Source organism: Crassostrea angulata, chromosome 6 (assembly GCF_025612915.1).
Source record: "Crassostrea angulata isolate pt1a10 chromosome 6, ASM2561291v2, whole genome shotgun sequence".
Lineage (NCBI taxonomy): Eukaryota > Metazoa > Mollusca > Bivalvia > Ostreida > Ostreidae > Magallana > Magallana angulata.
In genome coordinates this window covers 29,505,874-29,517,219 of record NC_069116.1, presented here as the reverse complement: position 1 = coordinate 29,517,219, position 11,346 = coordinate 29,505,874, and positions in this window count along the sequence as shown.

Here is an 11,346-nt window from a genome sequence, read left to right as displayed (position 1 = left end):
AACAAAAAAATCCGAATGTGTTTAAGTACGACTTAACGATTACTTTTGGTACGAGTTAATTTTACTTTGAACATTACGCTATTTTTTAAACCAAGGACGCGGAATCAAAATTTCCGGAAAAATCAATTTTTAAACCCCGATATCTCTGTAATGCATCGTCCAAATTTAAAACGGATTTCAGTTTTGAATTAAGCTTAATAAAAGCTCCTTTGTTGCTTTATGATTAATATCAAATTATTGGTCAGAAAAAAGATTATAAAACACTTAGTAGCCCTTCTGGCCTCTAATTTGAGGGGTCAGCCCCTTTTTCTTGATATCAAATAAAAGGTCCCGCTAATATATACATATTTTGTTCTACAAGTGTTCATGAATTGTAAACCGTTCTCGAGATATCTAAACAACTGTGTTTAAGGGGCCGACCTTTTAACCCCTTACCGGGGCCACTAACAACAAAATGTTTGGTGTCATATTGTTAAGAACATTTATTTGAACAACTTTTGTTATACATTGCTTTTAAAAATATTTCTCCTTTTTCAGATATTTATGATCAAAATTTTGAATTCTGGCCCCTTGAAACCCCTAATTACGTAATATATGACTTAAGTATGATACTGTATAGATAATCAGCTGTACAATGAACATTTTTGCTTCATTAATTAATAACAAATTATTGTTCAGTAAAGAGTTCTTGTAAGAAAATTTAAGATCCCTCTTGACCCCTAATTGGAGGGGCCAGCCCCTTTTTCTTGATTTCAGATGAAAGGTCTTGCAAATATAAACATATTTTGTTCAACAAGTGTTCACGAAATGTTAACCGTTCTTAGGATATCTTTACAAATGTGTTTTAGGGGCCGGCCCTTTATCTCCTAAATGGGGTCATGAACAAAAAGATTTAAGGTGGCATATTGTACAGAACATTATTTTAAGCAACTTTTGTTCTAAAATGCTTTTAAAATATTTTTCCTTTTTCATATATAAATGATCAAAGTTTTGAATTCTGGCCCCTTAAAACCCCCTAATTACGTAATATATGACTTAAGCATGGTACTGTATAGATAAACAGCCCAACAATGAACATTTTTGCTTCTATAATTAATAACAAATTATTATTCAGTAAAGAGTTATTGTAAGAAGACTTTAGAGCCCTCATGGCCCCTAATTTGAGGGACCAGCCCCTTTTTCTTGATATTAAACGAAAGCCCGTGTAATTTAAAACAACTTTTGTATTACATGTTTTAACAAAATATTTATACATTAAAAGATATCACAGAAAATGTGCAAAAATTCATCAACAATCCCTGAAAATTTCAAGCTTCTATCTTGATTAGTTTCGGAGGAGATGCGTGGACAAAATGACCCTTAAAAATTTACAAAATCGTCAATATCTGAAACCGGAAGTGACGTCATCATTTAAAAATTTTATAAAATGTAGCGCCGATCATGTTTTATCCGTCCTGAAAATTTTGTGCGAATCGGTTGGAAAGTTTTTGAGAAATAGTGCTCCAAAAAAGTCAGAAAAAGAAAAAAAAGAATAACTAGACATGATCTCGTTGCGAGCAACGAGGAGGTCTTCCGTCTGATTTTAGAATTTGAGATATATGTTCGATCTTGATTTTGCTATTTAACAGCTAAACATGATTTAGAATAGAAAAACAGGGTCTACATTCTAAGGGCCAGATACTATTTTGTTTCAGGGATAAGAGCTTTGTTCAACAAATGTTTTGAAATTCGTCACCGTTCCTGAGATATCTGAGGAAAAAAGGTTTTAGGGGCCAGTCCCTAATCTCCTTATTGGAGCCGCTGAACCAAATTTTGAAGGTTGCATTTTGTAAAGTACATCATTTTAAGCATCTTTTCTTTTATACTGCATTTCAAAATATTTTACTTTTTGAGATATAGTTGGTCATAGTTTATGGACTCTGGACCCCTAAATAATCATTATTACATAACACATGAATAAATCATTACATTACTTGGATACAGAACTGTAAAATAAACAAATTTGCTTCTTAAGCCTTTCATTAAATTTCCCTCAGTAAAGAGCTACAGATGAAAGAATTTAGAGCCCTTAAGTTCCCTAATTTGAGGGGCCAGCCCCTTTTTTGATATCAAATAAAAGGTCATTTAAATCATAACACATTTTGTTCAACAACTGTTAAGAAATTCGTTACCGTTTTGAGATATATGGGAAAGAACATTTTAGGGGCTGATCCCTTAACTCCTTATAGGGACCGTTTAACGAAATTTTGAAAATTGCATATGATTTAATACATCATTTTGAGCATCTTTTCTTCTATACTGCATTTCAAAATTTTTTTCCTTTTTGAGATATATGTGATCAAAATTCTGGACTTTTGGCCCCTAAAAACCCCTAATTACGTAACACATGATAAAATCATTACATTGCTTGGATACTTAACTGTGAGATAAACATATTTGCTTCTATAACCGTTCACAAAATATCCCTCAGTAAAGGGCTACAAATAAAAGACTTTAGAGCCCTTTGGTCCCCTTAGTTTGCTTCTATAACTGTTCACAAAATATCCCTTAGTAAAGGGCTACAGGTGAAAGACTTTTGAGCCCTTTGGTCCCCTAATTTAAGGGGCCAGCCCCTTTTTCTCGATATCAAATGAAAGGTCTTGTAAATATAAACTTTTTTTGCATAACATGTGTTAACAAAATATCGCTAAAACGTCATTTTCTAAACAACGGAAATGACATCATCAAAATAAAAAAATGTATATTAAGTTCGGACTAATATCTATTAGATCTGAAAGTTTCACGAAAATCGGTTGAGCAGTTTTCGAGAAATCGCCTGCACAAACTTTGTAAGAAAAAAAAAATGATATCAAATGAAAGTTCATTTAATTCTAAACAAATTTTGTTCAAAAAGTGTTAGAAATTAGTTACCATTTTGGGGATATATGAGAAAGAATGTTTTAGGGGCCGATCCCTTATCTCCTTATAGGGTCCGTTTGACGAAATTTTTAATGTTGCATATTGTTTAGAACATAATTTTAAACAACATTTCTTCTGTACTGCATTTCAAAATATTTTTCCTTTCCGAGATATAGGTGATTAAAATTTTGGACTTTTGGCCCCTAAAAACCCCTAATTACAAAACAAACGATAAAATCATTACATTGCTTGAGTACATAACTGTAAGATAAACCCATTTGCTTCTATAACATTTCACAAAATATCCCTCAATAAAGGGTTATAGATAAAATACTTTAGAGCCCTTTGGTCCCCTTATTTTAGGGGCCAATCCCCTTTTCTTGATATTAAATGAAAGGTTATTTAATTTTAAGCAAATTTTGTTCAACAAGTGTTTAGACATTCGTTACCATTCTGGAGATATATGAGATAGAATGTTTTAGGGGCCGATCCCTTATCTCCTTATAGGGGCCGTTTGACGAAATTTTGAAGGTTGCATTTTGTTAAGAACATCATTTTGAACAACTTTTCTTCTGTACTGCATTACAAAATATTTTTCCTTTCTGAGATATGGATGATCAAAAGTTTGGAGTGTTGGCCCCTAAAACCCTTAATTACGTAACACATGATAAAATCATTACATTGCTTGAATACATAACTATAAAATAAACACATTTGCTTCTATAACATTTCACAAAATATCTCTCAGTAAAGGGCTACAGATTAAAGACTTTAGAGCCCTCCGGTCCCCTAATTTGAGGCACCAGCCCCTTTTTCTTGATATCAAATAAAAGGTCATTTAATTCTACACAAATTTTGTTCAACAAGTGTTTAGAAATTCGTTACCGTTCTGGAGATATATGAGAAAGAAGGTTTTAGGGGCCGATCCCTTAACTCTTAATAGGGGCCGTTTGACGAAATTTTGAAGGTCGCATATTGTTAAGAACATAATTTTAAACAACTTTTCTTCTGTACTGCATTACAAAATATTTTTCCTTTTTGAGATATGGGTGTTCAAAATTTTAGACTTTTGGCCCCTATAAACCCTTAATCACGTAACACATAATAAAATAATTACATTGCTTGGATATTTAACTGTAAGATAAACATATTTGCTTTTATAACATTTCACAAAATATCTCTCGGTAAACGGCTACAGATGAAAGACTTAAGGGCCCTTTTGTCCCCTAATTTGAGAAACCAGCCCCTTTTTCTTGATATCCAATGAAAGGTATTGTAAATATAAAAAAAATTTACAATACATGTTTTAACAAAATATTTTTCAGAAGAGAGATAAACAAAGAAAACCATGAAAAATGATGACTTTTTTTAGTCTCAATTTTCGGGACCAGGCGAGCTTTAACGCCTTTTGAGGATGACAAATATAATGGCCAAATGGCACATCTACAATCTCTTGTCTACAATCCCTGAAAGTTTGAACTCAATATCTTTTACCGTTTAGGAGGAGGTCCCTGGACAAGCCGACCCTCTGAAAATCGCTTAAACGTCACTATCTTAAGAACGGAAATGACGTCATCAAAATAAAAAAATGTATATTAAGTTTAGATCAATATCTATTAGATCTGAAAGTTTAATGAGAATCGGCCGAGCCGTTATTGAGAAATCGCGGGCACAAAATTTGTAAGAAAAAAAAAGAAAAATAATAATAATAGGGAAAAAGAAACCGTACGAAAACAATAAGGTCTTCCGTTGGAAAACGGAAGACCTTAATAAAGAAAAAGAAACCATAGAATAACAAGAGGGTCTTCCGTTGGAAACGGAAGACCCTAAAAAGAAACAAAGCAATAACAATAAGGTCTTCCGTTGGAAATGGAAGACCTTAAAAATAAAACGGATTGTGTTAAAGGCAGATACATAGGTGAAAATGCTCGACTAATATTAGATATATTTGAATATAGCGATTCGGAGAACAAAAACGGCATATTATTATTTTTTGACTTTGAAAAGACTTTTGACTCTGTCGCATGGAAATTTCTTTTTGAAACACTGAAAAAATTTAATATTAACGATCAATTTCTTAAATGGGTAGAGATATTATATAAAAACCCTAAATTTAAAATGAAAAATAATGGATGGTTATCTAAAACAATTAGTATGACAAGAGGGATCAGGCAGGGATGTCCAATATCTGCTTTATTATACTTATTTGTAGCCGAAATGTTGTCCATAAATATCAACAAGATGCCAATTGGCCTTAAAGGTCATATGAAACGATATCCTGACCATATTGAGTTATATACGGGAATGAGTTCATAAGTGCCTATTTAATAAGACTGGCATTGTTTTTTGGATATTTTATGCAAAATGTGAGCGCCACAGTCGATCAAAATTACTTAATCGGGAAAAGGAACATTAACTTACGCGGCTTACCTCCCTTGCTTATGACGTCATTAAGACCCAATCGCCTTATAAAGCTATGTTGAGAATACAAATATCCATGTCATTTTGCAGCATTTTAAAAGAAAAAAAATACTATTTTATATAAAAACTTGTATAATTATACAATAATCAACCACGTCAGTATTTTTTCTCTCAAGAAATGAAATCGTGTGCGTTTTTATTTACATGTAATAGCGTGTACATAATGATATTCAGTTTCGAGACTGCTGGGAGAATAAATGATTTTCTTCTTAGATCCACATGCAAGTATAATATAATTTTAATATAAGCATATTTATATGTTTTATTTTGATCTTTTTAATGAAATTGACAAATTCAAAAATAAGTCTGATCGTTTTTTCCCATTTGCACGTTCATGCAATTCATTAAGATTTTTTTTCTAAACAACTTGTAGGCCTCATTGTGCTTCATTCGCTTCACGATTATATTGTTTGTTTCACTTTCAAATTCACAAATATGTTACCATTTAATTATTTTTAGTCTAAGAGAAATTTCTTCAAATGTTTTGTTTTTGAAACGCGTACTTGAATATATTATTAATGTGCGGTGTTTTGATTTTTAAAACGTGTATGCTGTGTTTACTCACAGATCCCTTTTATCTCACTTTGTTCCGCAATGTTTTCTTTCGGGGTTTTTTTATCATTATTGATGCTTGTTCTTAATAAAATCTGTTGATTATCTTCACATTCGTTCACAACTATTTTTATCAAACAACCGATTTAATTTACCGATAAATTTCAAAATCCGTAAATGCCATTTTTCCGCGATCTAATTTAATAAAACGTTAATACACGTGTACACAAAGTATTTTCTAAAGATATCGCTACAAGTATATATCAATAAGTCAGAAATTTATATTATTTCGAAATAAAATTTAAGAATAATTTTGCGGCATTTTATAGCAGCTCTTAAATACAAACTATGTACACAATGCCTCAAACATTTTCATTGGCCTGCCTTATATACTTTGTTATGTGACAAAATAAATCAAATCAATTTAAATGCTTTAATTCCCTTTAAATGTAGCTCAATCATTATACGTACCGAAGAAGAAAATGATGTTTCTATTTCAAAAGGATAAGGATAATTCATTAATCAGCTGTAAATGTTGGAGCATTTCTTTCATTAAATTTCCACTCCAGTACGGGATCTTCATCATGATTTTACTTTTGTGAGAAGCTGATATTAGATTTATTCATTAACGACCAATTAAAACTAAGTCATCTGTAGGCTACTACGAAATCAAATGATCTCATTTGAAGAGAATGACACGTTCATATATGCAAAAACTACTAAAATTTAATCGATAAACTACTGTAAAATTACACTAGTTTTGATGCATTGTTTACATCGGTGGGTCTTTGTGACGTCATAAATCCACAAAATCAAGAACGATAAGCGGGGAAGGATTTTTTCAGGTGCTCAGTTTTCACGCTTATTTTTCAGTAATGCAAAGGCAAAAAAATCTTGCATCACGTATTTTAACATTTGTTTATACCAAGCTTTATATTTATGAAATAAAAACATAGTGTTAAAAATCGTATATATATATATATATATATCGTGTATAATATGACCTTTAAATAATTGTATAATATGGACGCGGGAGGCCACGATCTTTTTACTAAAAATCTACTATTCAATGCACGATGATATGAAATCTTCACATGAACATAAACTTAAGGAAAGTGGTTTCCATAAGATATGACTTGTTAAGAAAGTCTCCGTTGTCATGTATATTATTACATTTAAGGCATCAATAATACAAGTAAAAAATTGAGAAGAAAAAACTCTATGTTTTAAACTTTTAATCTAAAGAAAATCATCAATATGAATTTTTACCGAATAAATAAATTCTACTTTTAGAAAGCAATAACAGCAAATTACATCACAGTTGTACGGTTTATGCTGGTAGAATTATAAAACATTTTACCATGATTTTAGAAATATATCATTAAGCTTAAGACTGCCAATGTTCAAATTAAAATAATCATGGGGTGTTGATGTAGGATTCATTAGAATTTTACATGTATATTGTATGAGATTACATTATATATCATTGTTAGTCGGAATAAATTGATAAAGACGAGTTTGTTTTGACTTTTGATACATGTACATTCACGTTTCAATTTCTAATAGATGTTCAGAAATGCTCGTCAGCTTTGTTTGATATTCAAAAACATTCATTTTGATATTCAAAAACATTCATTTAACAAATATTTCAAATTCAGTCGTTTGGTTACTTAGTAGGCGATGGCAAAATTATTTTCCCCGTTGAGGGACCTTAATATTTTTTCAGTAATTCGCATATTGCATAATTTGGAGAAAATTCTTAATTTGCCTAATGCACCCTCATTAATGATGAGATTACTTGAAAACTTTTTTTATCAGAATTTGTATGTTGTCTGTCGTTGGCTTAGTTGTCATCATTTCCTTTTCAAAAATTGATTTTATTCCATTTATAATACGAAGCCCTTCTTTTGGAGAGACTATTGTTTTAATATGGAATACCAAATTGGCTAGGGTGGCCAACAAGTTTAGAAGAATCGCAAGTTGTTTAATACTTCTTGCTTATTGGCCTTAAATTGTTAAAAATATTGTTAAAAGTTTGGCATTCAGAAGTTAAAGTTCTTATCGCTTTTTGCTATGCACTATTCCGATAGCGAATAGAATTCTGTGGTCGGTTCGCTATTCAAAATTACCGTAAACACGCTAATAAACGTAAATTCAAAATTTCATATAAACTTCCATTTTTAATTGAAAAAACAGTTTTATAGTAATATTATTACTTGCTGACCTAACTTGAACATTTTCATAATGAACACGACCAGTAAGACGCTTAGCTAGCCTGGTAAAAATGGGACATTTCGTATAATACATTTATAATAAGATATCTTTCAAGGGGCTGGCTAACACCCTGTATCCCATATTTAGGCCTTCATATATGATGAGGATGGGGCCTTCGGAACGCCAAGTCGACCCTCAAAAGAAATGGGGTTTACACGATCAGTAAGACGCAGAGCTAGCTTGGCGAAAACGGGACATTTCGTTTGATACAGTTATAATGGAATATCTTTCAAGGGGCTAAATAACACCCTGTATACCATATTTGGGCCTTCATATTTCGTGAGCATGGGGCCATGGGAACGCCAAGTTGACCCTCAAAAAGAATTAGGTTTACACGACCAGTAAGAGGCTTAACTAGCCTGGCGAATATGGGGTAATTCGTATAATAAATTATAGTGGGGTATTATTCAAGGGGCTGGCTAACACCTTGTATCTCATAGTTGGGCCTTTATATTTGATGAGGATGGGGCCCCAGGAACGCCAAGTCGACCCTTGAAAGGAATCAAGTTTACACGACCAGTAAGAGGCTTAGCTAGCCTGGTGAAAATGGGACATTTCGTATAATACAGTCATAATGAGATATCTTTCAGGGGGCTGGCTTACACCCTGTATCCCATATTTGGGTTTTCATATTTCGTGAGGATAGGGCCCCAGGAACGCCAAGTCGACCCTCAAAAGGAATTGGGTCAACACGACCAGTAAGAGGCTTAGCTAGCCTGGCGAAAATTGGACAATTCGTATAATACAGTTATAATTTGATATCTTTCAAGGGGCTGGCTAACACCTTGTATCCCATATTTGGGCCTTCATATTTGGTGAGGATGGAACCCCGGGAACGCCAAGTCGACCCTCAAAAGGAATTAGGTTTACACGACCAGTTACAGGCTTAACTAGCCTGGCGAAAATGGGACAATTCGTATAGTACAATTATAATGGGATATCTTTTAACGGGCTGGCAAACACCCTGTATCCCAAAATTTAGGCCTTCATATTTGATGAGGAATGGGCCTTAGGAACTTCAAGTCGACCCTTAAAGGGAATGGGGTTTACACGATCAGTAAGAGGCTAAGCTAGCCAGGCGAAAATGGGACAATTCGTATAATACAGTTATAATGGGATATATTTCAAAGGGCTGACTAACACCCTGTATCTCATATTTGGGTTTTCATATTTCGTGAGGATAGGGCCCCGGGAACGCCAAGTCGACCCTCAGAAGGAATAAGGTTTACACGACCAGTACGAGGCATAGCTAGCCTGGCGAAAAAGGCACAATTCGTATAATAAATTATAATGGGATATCTTTCAAGGGGATGGCTAACACCCTGCATCCCATATTTGGGCTTTCATATTTGATGAGGATGGGGCCCCGGGAACGTCAAGTCGACACTCAAAAGGAAATGGGTTTACACGACCAGCAAGAGGCTTAACTAGCCTGGCGAAAATTGGACAATTCGTATAATACAATAATTTCAACTTTATATAGGTTGGTGTTCTGGGTTTTCCTTATTTTTTTAAGTCTGGTCCACCAATTAAGTGCAGGGATTTTGTTGATCAGTTTAAATCTCCTGAATGAAATCTGATTTGAAAGGCTATTTTAAACCATTTCATTGACAGCTGTCCTTTAAAGGTAATTTGTTTAAGATTTTAAAAGGTAATTGAAAGTGATTCATAGTTGATTTATGAATTAAGATCAATTCTATGTAAGAATCAAAATCCGGTGGCCACGCATAGTCACAGATTTTCTTCATACTTGACAACTTGATAGACTTTGGTGAGTAATAAAGCCTTACACCATTTGTTTGTTGCTATGTGGTCCCGTTGCCATGGTAACCGAGGGTAAAGATGTAAAAATGCCATTTTAATGCTTATTTCAGAACATATTGTGAGTACTGTGCAGAACTTGGGGTTTCCAGGGTAGAATATATTATTAAAAATAGTTGTTATTTTTCAAAAGAAAGAAAAAAATTCATGGAGAAACGCATATTTTTAGAGCGTTTCCATTGTTACTAAACAGAAATTCTAAAATCTGTTTTGTTCATCTAATTTGAATAAAAAGTGCAAATCTTGGATTTTTTGGTAAACACTATTATGATTGTGCAACTAAGAATTTAAATTATATAAAATATATATAATATATTTATAATGAATAAATATATAAAATCAAATGGTGAGAAAAAATAAAGTATGTCCTTAATTTAAATAACACTTGAAAAAAATCTGAATTTTTTTAAAAATAACTGCCGTTGCTATGGACGTTTCAAAAAGTAAGCATTTCTGTGTGATTTTTTACGAAACTTAATTTTCCATAGCTACAACACTTCTCTGTTGCATAACGAAGGTTTTTGTGGTGTATAATGAAAATTTAGATATATTTTTACAAGTTCCAACTAAAATAATTGCAAATAAATTCTAAAATCAGGAATGAAAGCATATCAAAATAATCTTCAATTTCTCAGTTTTTCTTAATTTTTAGTCTTGTTGCCATAGCAACGGATGTCAATTTTCATGATACAATATATATTGCATGGGCATTGATATGGATGTAAAAATTTAACAGTTTACCATTTGGGCTTATTTAAAAAACCGCAGAAAACTGATTTCAAAAATTTGTAACGGTTTCCATGGTAACATTTTAAAAGTGTTGGTTTCTCCATCAGTTTTCTTATATAATTAAATAACTGAAAATAGGACAAATGCTGTTTATGTCTTTGATAGTTAACATTAGTGGGCAAAACCTTCTAATATGGCTTCAAGGTAAGTAAGATTTGCTATTTTCCTATCTTTGGCCTCGATTACCATGGCAACGGTTACCCCCAGCAACCAACTTTTAGTGTTTTTTTGCGTTTTACACCTAGGTGTGTCCATGTATGAAATATAATGAAAATTGGTGACTATGCGTGGCCAGACCCTTTTATAAATCATTGATTCCTACAAAGAATTAATCTTAAAACGATTAATTTCAATATATGATAGAACTAGAAATTCTAATAGTATGAAAATTTAAATTCGTTAATGGCCTGTCACCAGGGGAAGGGGATGTTAAACACATATACCAAGATGCCATCATGTATGTTATAATCAAGTTCGCTAATATATCACCTAACAAAACGGTTAAGAGAGTTCAAATGGATGGTATGACCA